Here is a 24,067-nt window from a genome sequence, read left to right as displayed (position 1 = left end):
TCTACTTTGATTTTGTTCAATGGTACATTGGAGCAGGCTCAAGGGCCGAATGGCCTACTGCTACACTTAATGCCCTATTTTTCTTGGACGCCTTGGATCCAAGTAGATTTGATACTCTGTCCTGCCCTCTCTCTCGGAGGTCTTCATTATCATCACACATCATATTTCCAACACATCAGCCACAGCCTCAGCTAACCAGATCTATTTATTCCATTCAGTTCCATACATGTCAGGAACTGTAAATTGAGACCTTATTGCCTTTCTTGTTACCTAATAACCTGCTCTTCCCAACTCCCTGGCTCGCAGTTCTTTGCCACATCATGTTCCTCCTTTTTAATGGTGCCTCCTGATCTCCATTCCCTGTCTAGTTATTGTAAACCCAGTTGCACAAGAGCAGAACCAAACTGTCCCATGAGATCAACTGAAAACTTTCTTCTGGTATAGCTCAGCTAGTCTCAATGGATCCCACCCAGCCCCCACACTGGGCCGGAATGCCCCAGGAACCTAAAGTACCAACTCTGAAGCCACACATTCTTCTGCTCCATGTTGCTAGCTCAATAGTATGAGGCCCATGAATTAAGATTAGATTACATACAGTGCGAAAACAGGCCCTTCAGCCCAACGAGTCCACAACGACCTGCCGAAGTGCACCCACCCAGACCCATTCCCCTACACTAAACACTACGGGAAATTTAGCATGGTCAAACATTTTGTTTGGACTGTGGGAGGAAACCAGAGCACGTGGAGGAAATCCATGCAGAGAATGTGCAAACTCCACACAGACAGGTTCAGATTCCTGAGGTGGGAATTGAACCCGGGTCTCTGGTGCTGTAAGGCAGCAATGCTAACCACTGTGCCACCGTGCCGCTGAAGATGATTACCTCAGAGATCCAGCTTGCTAGTTTTTTTTTCCCTGGTAACCTGAAGAACATTCATTAGATATCTACCTGAATATGTGCCTCTGAAAGGGGTGGTATTTTATCAGGGTACATGTCCTCTAGGGAGTGGTATTTGTAGCATCCCTTTGGTGAAAGTGAAATTTTGATACACTCAGTCTTGAGTCAGGTACACTTGTATGTTCACAACTCACCCAGACACCAATTGTAAGATAGCACTCCTTCTAGAGGAGGGAGCTTACAATATACCACCTTACAGGAAACGCAACCTTGTAGTATACTGCTCCTACCAGAGGTACATACTCTTGTAATACACAACTCCCTCAAATACATACACGCTGTTTGTAATATACCATCCCCTCAACAGATACGTACGGTTCTAACCTATCAATTCCTGCAGAGACATGATTTGGAGGTGCCAGTGTTGGACTGGGGTGTACAAAGTTAAAAATCACACAACACCAGGTTATAGTCCAACAGGTTTATTTGGAAGCACCAGCTTTTGGAGCACTGCACATGTTTTATCCTCAACCTGTACCCTTGTAAAGTACCCTAGAGGACATGTACTCTGGTAAAATACCACTCCTTTCAGAGGCACATACCCTTGTAAAATACCACTCTCTCAAAAGATATATACCTTTGCAATACACCACTCCTTGTGATATACCAGTCCTCCCTTGAGAGCAGGGCTCTCTCCAGAGTGAAATTGCTTGACATTACAGAGTTTCCTCTGGACCTCTTGCAACTTAACAGAAACACTAAAACAAAGAGTTCCTCCAATGGCATAAAGAAAGAGACTGACTCAAAGTTGTTTGACATTGATTTCCAGAAGGCATTGATACTGTGCCAGACAGCACACTTAAGAAATCAGACTGAGTGTTCAAGAGTCACCTGGACGAATCCATAAATAAGAAGGAAATAGATAGATATGGATCCTGTAAATGAAGGCAATTTTAGCATGGAAGGACAAAATGTGACAGTGCAGCTTGGAGGGCCAAAGAGCCTGTTCCCATGCTGCATTGTTCTGTTCTTTTCAAGGAAAGATATAGGTCATGGCGTGAAAGGAACTGCAGCAATTTGGATACTTCTAAATTGGCTGAGTGATAGAAAACAGAGTAATAGTCAGTAGATATTTTTCAGGCTAGGGGATGGTTTGTAGTGGAGTTCCCCAGGGGTCAGTATTGGCACTCTTCCTTTTCCTGACATATATTACTATTCTAGACCTTGCTGCGCAGGGGACAATTTCAAATGACAGTAACTTTGGAAGGATTGTAAACAGTGAGGACAACAATGTGGAACTCCAAAAGAGAAAAGCTTTGACAAAGGGTCAGTTAGACTCGAAACATCAGCTCTTTTCTCTCCGTACAGATGCTGTCAGACCTGCTGAGATTTTCCAGCATTTTCGCTTTTGGATTCAGATTCCAGCATCCGCAGTTAATTTACTTTTATCCAATGGGGAATTCCAGAAGGTCACTGACAAGTTAGTTGAGGTTCAATGCAGAGATGAGTGAGGTGATGCATTTTGGTCAAAAGAAAAGGGGAAGATGATATAAACCAGGAGGCACTACACTACAGGAGCAGAGAGACCAGAGTATATATGTGTATAGAACACGTGGAGAGAGCAGTTAGTAAAGCAGACAAGCTTTATTAATTGAGGCATACAAGAGCAGGGAGGTGATGCTGAATTTATACAAGACACTGGTTAGACCTCAGCTGCAGTATTATGTTCAACTGTGGGTACCATATAATAGGGAGGATGTGTAATGTATTGTGAGATTACAGAATCTGGGATGTCATGACATGGCTGTACAGAACATTGGTTAGGCCACTTATGGAATACTGTGTTCAATTCTGGTCTCCCTGTTATACGAAAGATGTTGCTAAACTGAAAGGGTCAGAACAGATTTACAAGGATGTTGTTGGGGTTGGAGGGTTTTAGCGATAGTGAGAGACTGAATAGGCTGAGGCTGTTTTCCCTGGAGCGACAGAGGCTGAGAGGTGACCTTATAGAGGTTTATAAAATCATGAGGGACATGGATAGGGTGAAGAACCAAGGCCTTTTTCCCCAGGGTAAGATAATCCAAAACTAGAGGGCATAGGTTTAAGATGAGAGGGGAAGATTTAAAAGGAACTTAATGGGTAACCTTTTCATGCAGAGGGTGGTGATGTATGGACTGAGCTGCCAGAGGCAGTGGCGGAGGCTGGTACAATTATAACATTTAAAAGACATTTGGGCAGGTTCATGGATAGGAAAGGTTTAGAGGGATATGGGCCAAATGTGACTGGTTCAATTTAAGTCATCTGGCCAACACGGTTGAGTTGGACCAAAGGGCCTGTTTCCATGCTGTACAACTGTATGGCTCAATGTGAATGAATGTAAGTCATCAGAATGGTTCCAGGAATAAGAAACCTCAATGATGAGGACAGTTGAAGAAGTCGGGACTGTTCTTTGTGGGTAGAAGGCAGCTGAGATGAGATTTGATAGAAATTTTAAAAATCACAAGTGGGCTGGAAAGAGCAGATCGGGAGAAACTGTTATAGAGTCATAAAGTCCTACAGCATGGAAACAGCCCTTTTAACTCAAACTGGTCCATCCCAACCAAAATGTCCATCCATGCGAACCGCATTTCCCTGCATTTGGCCCATATCTTTCTAATTCTTTCCTATCCATGTATTTTAAAAGGCATTTGGATAATGTTAATGTACCTGTCTCAATCACTTCTGCTGGCAGCTCATTCCACGTGCGTAGCACTGACTGTGTAAAAAAAAGTTGCCACTCAGGTTCCATTTTATGCTTTCTCCTCTCACCTTAAACTGATGCCTTTTAAGTCCTCCATTCCCTAACCCTGGGATCAAAGTGCATTCACCCTGTTCATGCCTCTCATGATCTTATACATCTCTATAAAGGTCCCTCCCTCAGTTTCCTACACTCTAAAAGAAAAAGTCCTAGCTTGTCCACCCTCTCTCTAACTCTGACCATTGAGTCCAGGCGACATCCTTGTAAATTTCTTTTGCAGTCTTTCCAGTTTAATGACATCCTTCCCATTGCAAGGTGACCAAAACTGAACACAATACTCCAAGTGTGGCCTCACCAACATCCTGTACAACTGCAACGTAACTTCCCAACTTCTATACTCAGTGCCCTGACTGATGAAGGCCAGTGTGCCAAAGCCTTCTTCACTGCCCTGTCTACCTGTGACTCCGCTTTCAAAGAACTGTGAACCTGAACTCCAAGATCCCTATGCTCCACTACATGCCTTAAGGCCTGTTCCCACTTAAAAAAGTCAAGAAGAATGAGATGGCATAGAGATTTTTTTAAGATTAGATTCCCCTACAGTGTGAAAATAGGCCATATGGTCTAACAAGTCCACACCGACACTCTGAAGAATAACCCATCCAGAACCATTATCCTCTGACTAATGCCGAAATATCTGTTGCCATCCTGTACATCTCTGACTCACTATGGGCAATTTAGCATGGCCAATTCACCTGACCTACACATTTTTGGACTGTGGGAGGAAACCCACACAGACACGGGGAGAATGTGCAAACTCCACACAGACAGTTGTCTGATGCTAGAATCGAACCCGGATCCCTGGCACTCCAAGGCAGCAGTAATAACCACTGGGCCACCATACCATCCTAAAGTTAAAGTTATGTGCAAGAGGCTGATAAAAAACCGATTTTCACTCAGACAGTAATAAGGGAATGCCCAGAAATGTGTTCAAGGCAGATTCAATTGAGGAGTTTAAGGTGGGGGGGGGGGGTGATTATTTGGATCCAAGAGTCTGCATGAATGCGAAGAAACCGCAGGGAGACAGGCACAATGGACTAAATAGAGTCATAGTCATAGAATCATAAAGGTCTACAGCATGGATACAGACCTTTCAGCCCAATTTGTCCATACCACCCAGTTTTCACAGTTAAACTAGTCCTATTTGCCTGTGTTTAGTCCATATCCCTCCATACCTATCCCACACACGTACTTGTCTAAATGTTTCTTTAATGACAAAATTGTACTCGCTTCCACCGCCACTGTTGACAGCTTGTTCCAGACAATCACCACCCAGCGTGTGAAAATATTGCCTCTCTGGACCCTTTTGTATCTCTGTCCTCTCACCTTAAAATGACCTCTTTTTGCACTGTAATCACTCTGAGATTCAGTGGAGCAAATATTTTTTCCTTCAAAGAATGAGACTAGGGAATTGCTAACAGGAAGGGAAGAAATGTCAGCTAATGAATAAATATTTTGCTTCTGTCTTCATACGGAAATAAGGCAATGTGTCAACATGGAAAATCAAGGAGCAAAAAGAAGGGAGAAATACAAAAATAATCACAACAATGGAGGAAAGGCTCAGGAAAACAAGATTGGTTTGAGGATGACAATTCCTCTCGTCCTCTGGACGTTTTGACATGCATCAGAGGGTGTCAAAAGAAGGGGCTGCAGAAATAGTGAATGCATTGATTGTAATCATCCAAAATTCCATGGATTCTGTCATTGTCCCAGTGGATTGGAAAATTGCAAATGTAATACCATTGTTGAGGAAGTCAGGAAACTAAAGGCCAGTTTGTCTAACATTTGCTAGAATCCATTCTTGAGGAGATAGGTCATTTACAAGATCCAAACATAATGTGACAGAGTACTTTTATGGAAGAAGAAAACACAATTCACAAGCCTCTTTAAGGAGCTGGGTGAATAAATGGGAACTAGCAGAGAGTGTATACTTTGTTTCCAGAAGATATTCGGTATGGCGTCTTACAAAAGGCTACTACACAAGATAAGACGTCACAATGGTGGTGGGGTTGGATGCGTACACAGAGAAAGGGCTGACCAACCCTCACAGAAGAAAGTCATGATCAAGGAATCATCTTCAGGCCGTTAAACTGAAGCTTGGAAGATGTCACAGTGATCAATTCACAATCTGTATCAGCAACTTGGAAGAAGGGACCAAATATGTTGAAGCTAAATATGTTACCGATAGGGAAATAGTTAGGAAAGCAAGTTGTGAGGAGGATACAAAGGATTGGAAAGGGATAGAGACAGATTAAGTGATTGGACAGGAAATGGATTATAACATGGGAAATGTGAAGTGATCCATTTTAATAGGTTGTTAGAAAAGCAGAATGTCATTTAAATGGCGATGGATACCAAATGCTGCACTCGAGGTATTTGAGTGTCCTGACACATGAACTGTACAAAGCTATGCCCACCATATGCAGGTGAAGCCAGTAAACTAAGGTAAATGGACTGTTGACCTTTGTTATAAGAGGGGTGGAGTTTATACGCAGGAATGTCTTATTACAACTGTATAAGGCTAGGTTCAATTGTACCTAGATTGCTATGCACAAATTTTCTCCTTATTTAAGAAGTGTTATGCTGGTATTGTAGATATTTCAGAGAAGGTTCATTGTGGTGACTCTGGGATGAAGGAATCATGGACTCAGAGAGGCATACAGCATGGAAACAGGCCCTTTGGCCTAACCTGTCCATGTCGGCCAGATTTCCTAAACTGAACTAGTCCCATTTGGCCCATATCCCTCTAAACCTTTCCTATTCATGTACCTGTCCAAATGTCTTTTAGATGTTGGAAATTGTACCCACATCTACCACTTCCTTTTGGCAGCTCATTCAATATATGCTCAACTCTCGGTATGAAAAACGTTGTCCCTCGGGTCCCTTTTACATCTTTCCCCTCACACCCTTAAATCTATGCCCTCTAGTTTTGAACTACCCCATCCTGGCGAAAAGACCTTGGCTATTCATCATATCTCTGCCCCTCATGACTTTATGGAGGTTTATAAGGTCACCTCTCAGCCTCCTACCCTCCAAGGGAAAAAAAACTCCCAGCCTACCCAGCCTCTCCTTATAAATCAAACCTTCTTGTCTCAGTAACATCCTTGTAAATCTTTTTTGCACCTTTTCCAGTTTAATATCATTCTTCCTATAGTAGTGTAAACAGAATTGTATACAGTACTCCAAACGTAGCCCGACCAGTGTCTTGTTCAGCTGAAACACGATGTTGCTACTCTTGAAGGCAATGATGAAGGCAATTGTGCCAAATGCCAACTTCACCATCCTGTCTACCTTTGACGCCACTTTCAAGGAACTATGTACCTGCGCCCCTAGGTCTCTGTTCGTCAGCTCTCTGCAGGGCCCGACCACTGACTGCGTAAGTCCTGCCCCGGGTTTGTTTTACCTTACATTTACCTAAATTAAACTCCATCTGCTCTCCTTGGGCTGCTGGCCCAGTTGATCAAGCTCCCATTGTCCTCTTGCTGTCTTAATCATGAGGGCACATTGAGTGTTTATACATTGGAGTTTAGAGCAATGATCATGCAGAAAATATGAGACTGTAAAGACTCATGACAGAGTAGATGCACTGAAGATGTTTTCTTCATGGAGAAATGTCTAAGTCAGAGACTCAGTTTCATAATAATGGCTCTCCCATTTAAGATGGAGATAAGGAAGGCTTCCTACTCTCAGACAGTCATTCATGCTTGGAATTCTCTGACTTGGGAAGCACTGTAGACTGTATCAAGGCTGATCTGAGCAAGGTTTTTCAGCAACCAGGAGACTAAAGATTTGAAGCAGACAGGGGAACTGCAACCATGGCCAAAATCAGGGTCAGTCACAATCTCATTGAATGGCCTAGGAAGGTCCAGTCCTGCTCCATTTCCTCTGCTATTAAAACTCCTCTTCTGGAGACATATGCCCTTGTAACATACAACTCCCTCCAGGATCATGTACCCTTGCCAAATACCACTGCCTCCAGTAAATCGAAGCCTGCAATACAACACTCAATCCAGAGACAGGTACCCTTGCAATTTACCATACCTACCAGTGACAGGTACTTTGTAATATACCTTGCCTTCCAGTGACAAATCTCGTAATGTACCACTCCCTCCCGAAAGACAAACTAATGTGCGATATCATATCCTTCAGAGATGCCTATTCTTCGCATGTACCACCCTTGCTGAGATATGTACTCCTCTCATTTACTACTCAATCCAGAGACATGTAGGTTGTAATATACACTTTCCAGGCATGTATACACTCAAAATATATCACTCCACCTCGTGACATGTTCACTTCCACTATACAACTCACAGAAAACTCATGCACCATTCCAACATATTACACACATTCCAAACACACACAGCCTTGTAACATATAGACCATCCCCTCCAGAAACATTCATTCCAGTAGCTAGATACTTGCTCCAAAACCATACATCTTTGAAATATACCACTCCGTCCGGAGGCACATACTTTTGTCCCAAACTACTTCTCCATACCGTCAGGAGAAGGGAAAGGGAATAGGCAGATAGTGCAGGGATCCTCCATGCACTCAATAATATCTTAACCACTTTGGATTCTGTTGGGGGTTGGGCGACCTGTAAGGAGGGGTCTCTGGCCAGGTCTCTGGCATTGAGCCTGGTGTTGTGGCTCAGAAGGGAAGAGCGATAGGAGAGCGATAGTGAGAGGTGATTCAAATGGTTAGAGCAACAGACAGGAGATTCTGTGTTTGATTAGATTAGATTACTTACAGTGTGAAAACAGGCCCTTCGGCCCAACAAATCCACACCAACCTGCCGAAGTGCAACCCACCCATTCCCCTACATTTACCCCTTTACCTAACACTACAGGCAATTTAGCATGGCCAATTCACCTAACCTGCACATCTTTGGACTGTGGGAGGAAACCGGAGCACCCAGAGGAAACCCACGCAGACACGGGGAGAATGAGTCAGGAATTGAACCCGGGTCTCTGGCGCTGAGAGGCAGCAGTGCTAACCACAAAGACTCACGGATGATATGTTGCTAACAAGGCTCACGGATGGTATGTTGCCTCCTGGATGCCAGGGTCAGGGACATCTCAAATAGAGTCTACAGGATTCTTAAGGGGGAGGTGATTAGCCAGAAGTTGTGGTACACATTGGTCCCAATAACATCGCAAGGGAAAGAGATGAGGACCTGAAAAGTCAACATAGGGAGTTAGCTTGAAAGCTAAAAGGCAGGACAAGCAGAGTAGTAATCTCAGGATTGCTACTAGTGCCACAGGCTAGTGAGACTAGAAACAGAGAGTGCAGCTGAACACGTGGCTGCAGAGCTGGTGTAGGACCGAGGGCTTCAGATATGTGGATCATTGGGATGCCTTCTGGGGAAGGTGGGACCTGTACAAGGAGGATGGATTGCACCTGAAATGGAGGGGCACCAATATTCTGGGCAGGGGATTTGCTAGAGCTCTTCAGGAGGGTTTAAACTAGTTTGGCAGGGGGATGGGAGCCAGACAATGGATCAGAGCTTGTGATAGTTGGTGAACAGGCAGATATAGCGTGCAGAGAGTCTATGGGGAAGGATAGGCAGTTCATCGGGCAAAGTTGCAGTCAGTGTGAAGGGCTGAAGTGTGTGTATTTTAACTCAGGAAGTGTCAGGAACATGGATCAATACTTGGAGCTGTGATGTTGTGGCCATTACAAAGACTGGATATCACGGGGGCAGGAATGGTTGTTGGATGTTCCGTGGTTTGGATGTTTCAATAGGAATAGGGAGGAAGATAACAGAGATGGAGGAGTGGCATTGCTAATCAGGGATCGTATCACAGCTGCAGAAAGGGAGGTGGTTGAGGAGGGTTAGCCTACTGAGTCAGTATGGATGGAAGTCAGAAACAGGAAGGCAGCAGTCACTTTATTCTACAGGCCCCCCCCCCCCCCCCCCCCCCATACAGCAACAGGATCAGGGAGGAGCTGATTGGGAGGCAGGTTTTGGAAAGGTGTAGAAGTAACAGGTTTGTCATCATGGGTGACTTCAACTTCCCTAATATTGACTGGAACCTTCTTAGTGCAATTAATTAGAATGGAGCAAATTTTGTCCATTGAACACCAAGTCAAGAGGAAGAGGAAGCTGACTTAAGGTTGAGGAAGCAAGGATCAGACAGGGCTCTAGAGGGTTACAAGGTAGCCAGGAAGGAACTAAATAACAACCTTAGGATTGCTGGAAGGAGGCATGAAAAAGCTTTCACGAGGATGATTATGGAAAACCCCAAGGTATTCTACACTTATGTGAGGAACAAGGGATCAGGGATAGAGGAGGAGGTAAGGGAGGTCCATAATGAATACTTTGCTTCAGTATTTGCTAGCGAGAGGGACGTTGTCGTTTATGAGAACAATGTGAAACAGGCTGATATGCTCAAACAGGTTGTTGTTAAGAATGAGGACGTGCTGGAAATTTTGAAAAACATGAGGATAAATTCCAGGGCCAGACAGAATATACCCAAGATGACTACAGGAGGTGAGGGAAGAGACTGCTGTGCCTTTCGCGATGATCTTTGCATCTTTGCCCACTGGAGCAGTACGATGATTGGAGGGCAACAAATCATAGAATCCCAATAGTGTGGAAATAGGCCATTTGGCCCAACAGGGCACACTGACCCTCCAAAGAGTATCCCACCCAGACACATTCCCCTAACCTATTACTTTACGTTTCCCGACTAATGCACCTAACCCATACACCCCTGAACACTGTGAGCAATTGAACATGGCCAATTCACCTAACCTGCACATCTTTAGACTGTAGGAGGAAACCAGAGCACTGAGAGTAAACCCACACAAACATAGGGAGAACGTGCAAACTCCACATCGTCACACAAGCCTGGAATTGAACATTACTAGAGAGGATTCTGAGAGATAGGATTTATAATTATTTGGAGAAGCATAATTTGATTAGAGATAGTCAGCATCGCTTTGTGAGGGGCAGGTCATGCCTCACAAACCTTGTTGAATTCTTTGAGGTTGGTGACAAAATGCATTGATGAAGGCAAAGCAGTGGATGTGGGGTACATAGATTTTAGCAAGATGTTTGACAAGGTTACCCATGGCAAGCTCATTCAGAAAGTAAGGAGGCATGGGATACAGGGAACTTTGCCTGTCCAGATACAGAATTGGGTGGCCCATAGAAGACACTGGGAGATAGGTTGTAAGTATTCAGCCTAGAGGTTGGTGAGCAATGGTATTCTGCAGGGATCTGTTCTGGGGCCTCTGCTTTTTGTTATTTTTATAAATGATTTGGCTGAGGAAGTGGAAGGTTGAGGAAGCGGAAGGGTGTGTTAGTAAGTTTGCTGATGACACGAAGGTTGGTGGAGTTGTGGCTAGCGTGGAGGACGGTTATGGGTTGCAATGGGACATTGACAGGATGCAGAGCTGGGCTGAGAAGGGGCAGATGGAGATCAACCTGGAAAAATTTAAAGTGACTCATTTTGAAAGGTCAAATTTGAATGCAGATTACAGGGTTAAAGGCAGGATTCTTGGCAGTGCTGCCACTCGAGTTAATAGAGTTGTTAAGAAAGCATATGGTGTGTTAGCTTTCATTAGCAGGGGGATTGAGTTTAATAGCTGCAAGGTTATGCTGCAGTTCTGTAAAGCCTTGGTTAGACCACACTTGCAATCTGGTCTTCAGTTCTGGTTGCCTCATTATAGAAAGGATATAGAAACTTTAGAGAGGGTGCAGAGGAGGTTTACCAGGCTGCTTATGAAGAAAGGTTAAGGGAGCCAGGGTTTTTCTGATTGGAGCAAAGGAGAATGAGAGGCTTTGGTAGAATGGGTAGCCAGAGACTTTTTCCCAGGGTAGAAATTATACCCAGGCAGGCATAATTTTAAATTAACTGGAAGGAGGTTTAGGGGAAATGTCAGAAGTAGGTTCTTTACGAAGAGTGGTGGGTGCATGGAATGCACTGCCAGCAGTGGTGGTAGAGTCAGATACATTAGGAACATTTAAGCGACTCTTGGATATCACATGGATGATAGTAAAATGTTCGGTATGTATGTTAGTTTGTTCTTAGAGTAGGATAAGACATCAAGGGCTGAAGGGCCTGTACTGTTCTTTACTGCTCTATATGTACCCATATAATACACTACGCACTCCAGAGACATATCAATGTAATAAATCAGTTCTTCCAAAGGACAGGCACCTTGCAATAGATCACTCCTGCCACAGACACACGTGTTTGCAATATACCACTCCCTCCAGAGATATGTACTCATTTCATAGATCATTCCATCTAGAGACACAAAACAAATGTTCCATACCAGAGAGATGTACACTCCCAGTATGCCAATATATTCAGCTTCTTCACATTGATCCACATTAAACTTCATCGGCCATATATTTGCCCACTCAACTTGTCCAAATTACACAGAAACATCTCTGCAGCCTGCTCATTGCTCATCTTACCGCTCAGTACTGGGTTTTCTGCAAACTTGGAGACATTATATTTATTCCTACTTTTTGTTTCCTGTCTTCCAAACAGTTTTCTATCCAAGTTAGTACACTGTCGCCTAATCCCATGTGTTTTAATTGTACACATTAATTTTTTATGTGGAACCTTATCAAAAGCCTTCTGAAAGTACATGCAAACCATATGCACAGGCTCCCCATACCAACTTTACTAGTTATATCCAGAAAAAAACTCATGTAGATTTCTCAGGCATGACCTCCCTTTTGTAAAGCCAAGCCAATTGGTCCTCCGTACCTAAGATGGTGCCTTGTGTTGATAACATTGTCATACCGTAACTAATCTCGTAAGTGAAGAAGCTGTACCTGGGCACCTTTGTACCTAAGATGACTCTGTAAGTCACAACTTATGCACTTTTCATTGTATTAATTTAAGTCGATGAGACAATAAGGTTAATTCAATTTGATCCAATTCAAATAGAGTCATAGAGTGCTTTGGCCCAAACTGGTCCACGCTGACCAAAATGTCTATCCATGCTAACCCTGTTTCCCTGCATTGGCCCATATCCTTCTAAACCTTCCCTATCCATGCATTTGTCCAAATGCTTTTTAAATGTTGTTAATGTACCCGTCTCAATCACTTACACTGGCAGCTCATTCCATATGCGTACCACCTGTGTGTCAAAACAAAAGGTTGTCCCTCAGGTTCCCTTTTATTCTTTCTCCTCTGACCTTAAACCGATGCCCTTGATTCCTTGATTCCCCAACCCTGGGAAAAAGGCTGAGTGAATACACCCTAACCATGCCTCTCATCATCTTGTACACCTCTATAAGGTCCCCTCTCAGTCTCCTATGCACTAAAGAAAAAAGTCCTAACTTGTTCAACCTCTCCCTCTACCTCAGTCCCTTGAGCCCTGGCAACACCCCTTGTAAATTTCTTTTGCACTCTTTCCAGTTTAATAAAATAGCAAGGTGACTAAAACTGAACACAATGTTCCAAGTGCGGCCTCACCAACAGACTGTACAACTGCAACATAACTTCCCAACTTCTATACTCAATGCCCTGCCTGATGAAGGTCAATGTGCCAAAAGCCTCCTTCCCTGCCCTGTTTACCTGTGATTCCACTTTCAGAGAACTGTGCACCTGAACTCCATGATCCCTCTGTTCCACTACACTCCTTAAGGCCCTACCATTCACCATGAAACTCCAAGGAGAAAGTGAGGACTGCAGATGCTAGAGATCAGAGCTTAAAAATGTGTTGCTGGAAAAGCGCAGCAGGTCAGGCAGCTTCAAAGGAACAGGAGAATCGACTTTTCGGGCAACACATTCATAAACCATGAAACTCCTACCTGGATTTGACTTTCCCAAAATGCAAGACCTCACGCTTATCCATATTAAGCTCCATTTGCCATTTCTCGGCCCACTTCCCCAGCTGATCAAGGTCCTGCTGCAATTTCTGACAACCTTCCTCACTGTCCACAAGACCACCTATTTTAGTGTCTTCAACAAACTTACTAATCATGCTTTGTACATTCTCATCCAAATCATTGATATAGATAACAAACAGTAATGGGTCCAGCACGGACCCCTGAGGTATACCACTAGTCACAGACCTCCACTCTGACAAGCATCCTTCCACTATTACCCTCTGCTTCCTACCCCCAAGCCAATTATGTATCCAATTTGCCAGCTTCCCCTGGATTCCATGCGATCTAACCTTCCAGAGCAATCTACTATATTGAACCTTATCAAGGGCCTTCCTGACCTCCATATAGACTATGTCTATCACCCTGCCCCTTGTCAACCTTCCTGGTCACTTCATCAAAGTACTCTAACAAATTTGTATACCTTATCCTTCAGAATCTTCTCAGATAACTTACTTGTCACAGATGATAGGCTTACTGGTCTACACTTCCCAGGTTTTTCCTTTGCAGCTCTTCTTGAATAAGGGCACAACATTCGCTACCCTCCAGACTTCTGAGACCTCACCCATGGCAAACGATGATGCAAATATATCAGCCAGAGATCTGTCCAACTCTGACACAGTTTCCAAGTGCTCAGCTATTTAATAGAGTCATAGAGATGTACAGCATGGAAACAGACCCTTCGGTCCAACCCGTCCATGCCGACTAGATATCCCAACCCAATCTAGTCCCACCTGCCAACACCCGGCCCATATCCCTCCAAACCCTTCCTATTCATATACCCATCCAAATGCCTCTTAAATGTTGCAATTGTACCAGCCTCCACCAATTCCTCTGGCAGCTCATTCCATACACGTACCACCCTCTGCATGAAATTGTTGCCCCTAAGGTCTCTTTCATATCTTTCCTCTCTCACCCTAAACCAATGCCCTCTAGTTCTGGACTCCCTGACCCCAGGGAAAAGGCTTTGCCTATTTACCCTATCCATGCCCCTCATAATTTTGTAAACATCTATAAGGTCACCCCTCAGCCCCAACGCTCCAGGGAAAACAGCCCTAGCCTGTTCAGCCTCTCCCTGTAGCTCCAATCCTCCAGCCCTCGCAACATCCTTGTAAATCTTTTCTGAATCCTTTCAAGTTTCACAACATCTTCCCGACAGGAAGGAGACCAGAATTGCACACAATATTCCAACAGTGGCCTAACCAATGTCCTGTACAGCCACAATATGACTCCTGTACACAATACTCTGACCAATAAATCTTTTAAAATGAACTCTTGCATTTTCCCCCCACTACCAATGTTAGAATAGAATTATTATTAGTAGGAAAATGGTACTGTTGGCTAATGTAACCTCATTATTTCAAAGAAAATTTGGAAACAAAACCAGGAATTGAGAGTTTCTTGAGGGAGTGGTGTATTACAAGGTCTTAAAGATTGGTAAAAGGAGACAGACAATCAAACATAATTCAAGTCCAGATGACTGACTTGTGACTTTAAATTTTGCTTCAAGCTCCCTTATGACAATGTTCCAAAATTCACTGCTCCTACCCTGTAGGAAACTACTACATGCATCTTAAACATGCCTGAAAGCTGACCCGTGGACGTCAGTAAAACAGGGGGTCTGTTGCCAATAGGGACAGCCAAATCTTTATAAGATGGTTCTTACTGGGAAGTATCAAGCTCTAGGGGCATCAATGAGGTCACTGGCACATTTATTTAACTTCCAACATCTCCCCAATGTATTTGGTGCATCCTTTGGCAGACAATGAATCATTTGCCGATTAACTGTGATATAAATGGAAAATCAAGTTCCTATTTTCAAACATATCTCTAAATTCATCAAACTCTCCTCCCCGGTGCACGGTGGCACAGTGGTTAGCACTGCTGCCTCACAGCGCCAGGGACCTGGGTTCAATTTCCGCCTCAGGCGACTGACTGTGTGGAGATTGCACATTCTCCCCGTGTCTGCGTGGGTTTCCTCCGGGTGCTCCAGTTTCCTCCCACAGTCCAAAGATGTGCGGGCCAGGTGAATTGGCCATGCTAAGTTGCCCGTAGTGTTAGGTAAGGGGTATATGTAGGGATATGGGTGGGTTGCGCTTCGGCGGGTCGGTGTGGACTTGTTGGGCCGAAGGGCCTGTTTCCACACTGTAAGTAATCTAATCCCTCATCTTTCAGGTAGACCCGAAGGGCCTGTTTCCACACTGTAAGTAATCTAATCCCTCATCTTTCAGGTAGAAATCCTACCAGTGGCCCAAGTCTAGTCACGAATCAATTTACCATTACCTTACCTACAATTATTTTCAGACCTTTATGTATTGTTGTCGACTAAATTAAGTGATCACTAAAATCTGTGGAATGTAAACTGAAGATGTTTTTTTCTTCAAATGACACCTTTAAATCCATACCCACTGCCATGTTGAAGTTCCTCACTATGGGCATCCTTACTGTAGGCCACAGCGATGTCCTTCAGTATTTCTTACAAGCCTCACATGTGTCAATTATCTCTTCTATAAGCTTATTGCAAACCGCATTCGCTATTCCTGCATCCTTTGCAAACATTTTTCATCCATTGGTGGCCATATGGTCAAGTTATCTGAATAGTTTTAATACAATTAATTTTTAGCAAGTTTGAAGAAGATTTGTATCACAGATTGAGGTTCTGGATGTAAATTTGCCCGCTGAGATGTGAGGTTTGTTTTCATACCTTTCGTCACCTTATAAGGTAACATTATCAGTGAGCCTCCAGTAAAGCTTTCTATTTATGGATGTAAGTTTGCTCGCTGAGCTGGAAGGCTCACTGATGATGTCACCTAGTATGGTGACGAAACGTCTGAAAATAAACCTTCCAGATCAGTGAGCAAACTTACATCCAGAACAATTAACTTTTCTCTTCTAAATTTCGACCCTCTTATGTTCATAACACTTTTCATTTCAGTGGAGAGGTTAAGTTCCATTAAAATAATATATGAGTGTCAAAAATGTGTAAACTGTAGAGTCATAGACACAGATGTACAGCATGGAAACAGACCCTTCGGTCCAAACCGTCCATGCCGACCAGATATCCCAACCCAATATAGTCCCACCTGCCAGCATCTACCCCATATCCCTTCAAACCCATCCTATTCATAAACCCATCCAAATGCCTCTTAAATGTTGCAATTATACCAGCCTCCACCACTTCCTCTGGCAGCTCATTCCATACACGTACCACCCTCTGTGTGAAAAAGTTGCTTCTCTGGTCTCTTTTATATCTTTCCCCTCTCACCCTAAACCTATGCCCTCTAGTTCTGGACTGCCCCACCCCAGAGAAAAGACTTTGTCTATGTACCCTATCCATGCCCCTCATAATTTTGTAAACCTCTACAAGGTCACCGCTCAGCCTCCAACGCTCCAAGGAAAACACCCCAGCCTGTTCAGCCTCACCCTGTAGCTCAAATCCTCCAACCTGGCAACATCCTTGTAAATCTTTTCTGAACCCTTTCAAGTTTCACAACGTCTTTCCGATAGAAAGGAGACCAGAACTGCACGCAATATTCCAACAGTGGTCTAACCAGTATCCTGTACAGCCGCAACATGACCTCCCAACTCCTGTACTCAATACTCTGACCAATATCTACTCGTGACTCCACTTTCAAGGAGCTATGAACCTGCACTCCAAGGTCTCTTTGTTCAGCATCACTCCCAAGGACCTTACCAGTAAGTGTATAAGTTCTGCTAAGATTCCCTTTCTCAAAATGTAGCACCCTCGCATTTATCTGATTAAACTCCATCTGCCACTTCTCAGCCCATTGGCCCATCTGGTCAAGATCCTGTTGTAATCGGAGGTAACCCTCTTCGCTGTCCACTACTCCTCCAATTTTGGTGTCATCTGCAAATTTTCTAACTATACCTCTCATGCTCACATCCAAATCATTTATATAAATGACAAAAAGTAGAGGACCCAGTACCGAACCTTGTGGCACTCCACTGGTCACAGGCCCCCAATCTGAAAAGCAACCCTCCACCACCACCCTCTGTCTTCTAACTTTGAGCCAGTTCTGTATCCAAATGGCTAGTTCTTCCTGTATTCTGAGAGATCTAGCTATGCTAATGGGACATAGTGGCACAGTGGTTAGCACTGCTCCCTCACAGCGCCAGAGACCTGGGTTCAATTCCTGCCTCAGGCAAGAATTGTGTGAAGTTTGTAAATTGTCCCCATGTCTGCGCGGATTTCCTCCCACAATCCAAAAAAAAGTGCAGTTTAGGTCAATTGGCCATGCTAAATTGCCCATAGTGTTAGGTATAGGGGAATGGGTCTGTGTGGTTTGCTCTTCGGAGGGTCAGTGTGGACTTGTTGGGCTGAAGGGCCTGTTTCCACACTGTAAGTAATCTAATCTAAAAATATTTTTACGGCACGGTGCCTTTGTGGTTAGCATTGCTGCCTCACAGCACCAGGGTCCCAGGTTCGAATCCAGCCTCGGGCGACTGTCTGTGTGGAGTTTGCACATTCTTCCCGTGTCTGCGTGGATTTCCTCCAGGTGCTCCTCCCACAGTCCAAAAATGTGCAGGTCAGGTAAAGTGCCTGTGTTAAATTCCCCATAGTGTTAGGTGCATTAGTCAGAGGGGAATGGGTCTGGGTGGGTTACTTTTCAGAGGGTCTGTGTGGACTTGTTGGGCCAAAGGGCCTGTTCCCACACTGTAGGGAATCTAATCTACTCAGTCTCCCAGGGGGAATCTTGTCGAACGCCTTATTGAAGTCCATATAGATCAGATCTACCTCTCTGCCCCTTATCAATCCTCTTTGTTACTTCTTCAAAAAACTCAATCAAGTTTGTGAGACATGATTTCCCACGCACAAAGCCAATCAGTCCTTGCCTTTCTAAATACAGGTACATCCTGTACCTCAGGATTCCCTCCAACAACTTGCCCACCATGGAGGTCAGACTCACTGGTCTATAGTTCCCTGGCTTGTCCTTACCACCCTTCTTAAACAGTGGCACCACGTTAGCCAACCTCCAGTCTTCCAACACCTCACCTACAACTATCGATGATACAAATATCTCAGTAAGAGGCCCAGCAATCAGTTCCCTAGTTTCCCACAAAGTTCCACAGTACACCTGATCAGGTCCTGAGGATTTATCCACCTTTACACGTTTCAAGACATCCAGCACTTCCTCCTCTGTCATATGGACATTTTGTAAGGTGTCACCATCTATTTCTCTACAGTCTATATCTTCCATATCCTTTTCCACAGTAAATACTGATGCAAAATACTCGCTTAGTATCTCCAAATTTAGATTTTTATATATTTGTCATTTTTCCATATCCAGTTTTATTTGAACTATTAAAATTAATGGTCTACCAAATAATAAACAGAATTTTGCTGGCTATTATTTACATGCTCATTAAATGCAGCTACCAAATCTGAAAACCATCGAACTCTCAAAGTTCTTAATTTTGTTTCATAGAACATAGAAGGATACAGCGCAGTACAGGCCCTTCGGCCCTCGATGTTGCGCCGACCGAGTCCTACCTAACCTATACTAGCCCAATAACTTCCAAATGCCTATCCAATGCCCGCTTAAATGAACATAAAGAAGGAGAGTTCACCACTGATCAATCTTTATGAATCAGAGAGTGTAGTCTATTCCACACACTGCAGATGGGTATCCACATCTAATACTGCATAATTGAAAGATTCTTCCATTGACAAATTCATATCTGGACTGAGCCTTCTTGGAACCAACGCAATGATCAATAACATTCTTGAACCTTTTGCTTCATGTTTAATTTTGAATATTCTATTATCTTGTTTGAACAGCTTATAGTGCAATGGTACTTTGTCTAGATGTTGGGCATTTCTAGGATTCACTCATCAGTTTTAGTCACAAATTTTCTTTTCAAGATTATCAATAGCATTTCTTAGACCCAATTTTTCTTAGATCACAAGATCATAAGATATAGGAGCTGGAGCAGAATTAGGTCATTCAGCCCGTCAAATGTATTCCACCGTTTGACCATGGCCAATATGTTTCTCAACCCTATTCTCTTGGCTTTTCCTCTGACTGGTCAAGAACCTATCTCTGTCTTAAAAATATTTAATGTCCTCTGCGGTAATGAGCTCCACAGATTCAGCACCCTTTGGTTGAAGAAATTCCTCCTCATCTGAGGTTCTGAGGTTGTGACCTCAGGTCGTAATCCCTCCAACTTGTGGAAATATTTTCTGCATGTCCACTCTGTCCCAGCCTCTCAGTATTCTGTACGTTTTGACAAGAATCTGCCCACCTCTGCACTTTTAAACTCCATCATTCTCAGGATCAGTCCTGTAAACCTCCTCTGGACCTCCAAGCCCAGCTCATTCTTCTTCAGATAAAGGGCCCAAATCTGCTCACAATAGTCTCTGTGCAATCTGACTTATACAGCCTCAGCAGTACATCTCTGCTCTTGCATTCTAACCCTCTTGAGATGAATGTCAAAATTGTGTTTGCCTTCCTAACTGCCTGTACGTTAACCTTCAGAGAATCCTGCAATAGGACTCTTAAGTCCCTTTGTGCTTCAGATTTCCCAGGCTCTCCCCATTTAGAAAACAGTCTATGCCTCTATTCTTCCAACCTCACATTTTCGCACATGGTATTCCATCCGCCACTTCTTTGCCCATTCTCTAGCTTCCTGTTCCTCTACACTACCTAACCCTCCATTCATCTTTGTGTCACCTGCAAACTTAGCAACAACGCCCTCAGTTCCTTTACACATCATCAATGCATAATGTGAATAGTAATGGGCCAACACCGACCCTTGTGAACTCCACTAGACACTGGCTAACATCCTGAAAAAGACACATTTATCTCTACACACTGCCTTCTGCCAGGTAGCCAATTCTCTATCCATGCCAGTATCTTGCATCTAACAGCATGGTCTTTTACTTTGCAACCTCCTCTGCAGCACCTTGCTAAAGGCCTTTTGGAAATCCAAATAGATCACATCCACTGGCTCCTTTTTTGTCTAACTTGCTTATTACTTCCTCAAAGAATGCTAACAACCTTGTCAGGCATGACCTACCCTTGACGAAACCGTGTTGACTCGGTTCCATTTTATCATGCACTTTCAAGGAGTCCACAATCCCATCCTCAATTAATGGGCTCTAAAGTCTGAGCAGCACCTGTGTCCAGGCTAACCAACCCATGGTTTCCTGTCTTCTGCCTCTCTGCCTTCAAAGTTAAAACTCTTCTTTGTACTGCTGGCAACCTGTCAAACTCATGACCTCATTTTCTGTCACATTTGCTGGAAAAATTCCAAGGATTGTATTTTAGTGCTTCTGACATTTGTTCCAGCTGTATTAATTTATGTGCAAACTGAACTCTGATCAAAATGAGAAGTCTCTAAACTTGATACCTAACTGTAACCTAATCATTTCAACACAAGCACATATTGGGCATTTTCCAGACAGCATTTCTGAAGTATTGCATTCAATCTACTGCATTCCATTGTGAACCCATCTATCAAACTGTCTTCATTCTTTCAGGGTTTGTTCAAATCTGAATATGCTTCCTAGGCAGCTACATTTCTTTTTTCATAAGTTTTACCCATGAATGTTTTGTTCGAAGTTTCATTCATATCAATATCTTTAATCTCATTCTGAAAAAAAGGTTTGCTACTTATCCTGCTTTATGGTCTCATTACAGTCCAAGCATCATCACCTCTTGACATTCAGTGTTACCATCACTGAAACCCCCACTATCAACGGTCTGGGGTTACTACTGACCAGAAAGTCAACTGGACTCACCACATAAACACAGAGGCTACAAGAGCAGGTCAGAGGTTAGGAATACTGCAGCATGAAACTCACTTTCTGTCTACCCAAAGCCTGTCCACCATCTACAAGGCACAAGTCAGGAGTGTGAAGGAATAGTCCACACTTGTCTGGATGGCTGAAGCTTGAACAACACAAGAAGCTTGACACCATCCAGGACAGGATTAGAGTGTTGCTGGAAAAGCTCAGCAGGTCAGGCAGCATCCAAGGAGCAGGAAAATCGACGTTTCGGGCAAAAGCCCTTCATCAGGAATAGAGGCAGGAAGCCTGCAGGGTGGAGAGATAAATGAGAGGGGTGTGGGGTGGGGAGAAAGTAGCATAGAGTACAATGGGTGAATGGGGGTGGGGATGGAGATGATAGGTCAGAGAGGAGGGTGGAGTGGATAGGTGGAAAGGACAATAGGCAGGTAGGACAGGTCATGAGGGCAGTGCTGAGCTGGAAGGTTGGAACTGGGGTGAGGTGAGGGGAGGGGAAAATGAGGAAACTGGTGAAGTCCACATTGATGCCCTGGGGTTGGAGATCCCAAGGCAGAAGATGAGGCGTTCTTCCTCCAGGCGTCTGGTGGTGAGGGAGCAGCGGTGGAGGCAGTCCAGGACCTCCATGTCCTTGGCAGAGTGGGAGGGGGAGTTGAAATGTTGGGCCACAGGGTGGTGGGGTTGATTGGTGTGGCTGTCCCGGAGATGTTCCCTAAAGCGCTCTGCTAGGAGGCACCCAGTCTCCTCAATGTACAGGAGACCGCATCGGGAGCAACGGATACAATAAATGATATTAGTGGATGTGCAGGTAAAACTTTGATGTATGTGGAAGGCTCCTTTAGGGCCTTGGATGGAGGTGAGGGAGGAGGTGTGGGGCACAGGTTTTGCAATTCCTCTGGTGGCAGGGGAAGGTGCCAGGAAGGGAGGGTGGGTTGTTGGGGGACAATCCAGGACACTTGATTGGCAGCGCATCCATTCCCTCCACCACCAATACTCAGTAGCAGCAATATGTATTATCTATAAGATCCACTCCAGGAATACACCAAAGATCCTCAGACAGCAACTTCCAAACCCATGACCACTTCCATCTAAAAGTCAAGGGAGCAGATACATTGGGTCACCAGCCCCTGCAAGTTCCTCTCCAAACCAGACACTGTCCTGACTTGGAAATATATGGACTACAGCAGTTCAAGAAGACAGCTCACTGTCACATCCTCAAGGGCAACTAGAGCGAAGCAAAAAATACTGGCCCAGATAGCAAAACCCACAACTCATGAGTGAATTTAAAAACATACAGTTTTTCATCTTACCCAGGATGAGAAGTGGGTGCTGATTGGTCAGGCCATCCTGGTCATGGAGGGAACACCACAACTGTTAACTGTCAATCTTAATTCTCCGACCAGGCAAATAGATTCTCATCGGATAGGGCATTGCCATGTTGATGCAGCAGTGTTTAGCTGTTTCCCTAACCCTTTAAATATAAATGGTGCAATGTTTTTGCAAACTTCCTTTTGCCTTTATAACACCCATCCTGAGTATTTCTGTCTGTAGCTCATCAGGCTGTGGGCCTGTTGAAGATTTTTACTTCCGCTGTAACTCAATGAAGTCCGATTATTTAATGAAAGATTTCCAATTTCATAATCACATCTAATACTGATTATACTGCGCTGAGGCAGGTAAGCTCAGATTGGTCAAGCACAAGGAATCTGCTGCCCATTGTTAATATCATACAACACGTCCTGTTAACATGTTCTGCCAGTCATGGTCATACAAGGCCACAGTCACACTGAACAAAGAAGGGTTTCCCATTAAATTATATATTGGCCGCCCAGACATGTACCCTTGTAATATGGCATTGCCGAGAGGTACATACTCCAACGGAATAAACCTTTCCCTCCAGAGCCATGTAACCGTGTAATACACCACTCCCCCCAGGGACACATCGGCCTACAAAACACCAGCCTCTGCACAGATCCATATCACTGAAATACAGCATTCCTTCCAGTGATCCATACCTCGACAATATACAACTCCCTCCAGAAAAGTGTACGATTTTAATATCGCGAGTGTGGTGTTGGAAAAGCACAGCAGGTCAGGGAGCATCTGAGGAGCAGGAGAATTGATGTTTCTGGCATTCCTGATGAAGGGCTCTTGCCCGAAACGTTGATTCTCCTGCTCCTCGGTTGCTGCCTGACCTGCTGTGCTTTTCCAGCGCCACACTATCGACTCTAATCTGCAGTCTTCACTTTTGCCTACCATTTTAATATATTTCTACCTCAACGTTTGAGAGAAGATTTGTAGCTCAGGTGCTCATTGTTGTGGTTCTGTTCGCCGAGCTGGGATATGTGTTGCAAACGTTTCGTCCCCTGACTAGGTGACATCCTCAGTGCTTGGGAGCCTCCTGTGAAGCGCTTCTGTGATGTTTCCTCTAGGAATTCCTAGAGGCATGGCACTCATCCACAGATTCTATCAACAAACACATCGACCTGGACCCGATATACCGGCCATTGCAATGGACAGCAACTGACAGCGGCAGAGACAAACCACTATAAATGCCGGAGGAAAGATCACAGAAGCGCTTCACAGGAGGCTCCCAAGCACTGAGGATGTCACCTAGACAGGTGACGAAACATTTGAAACACAAATTCCCAGCTCGGCGAACAGAACCACATATTTCTACCTCTATATACTGATAGCCTTCAAATATTCAAAACCACGTAATATACCACTTCAGAGACGCCTAAAGTCTTGCA

The sequence above is a fragment of the Hemiscyllium ocellatum genome, chromosome 9, assembly GCF_020745735.1.
Source record: "Hemiscyllium ocellatum isolate sHemOce1 chromosome 9, sHemOce1.pat.X.cur, whole genome shotgun sequence".
NCBI classification, from domain to species: Eukaryota; Metazoa; Chordata; class Chondrichthyes; order Orectolobiformes; family Hemiscylliidae; genus Hemiscyllium; species Hemiscyllium ocellatum.
Note: the sequence above shows the minus strand (reverse complement) of the source record.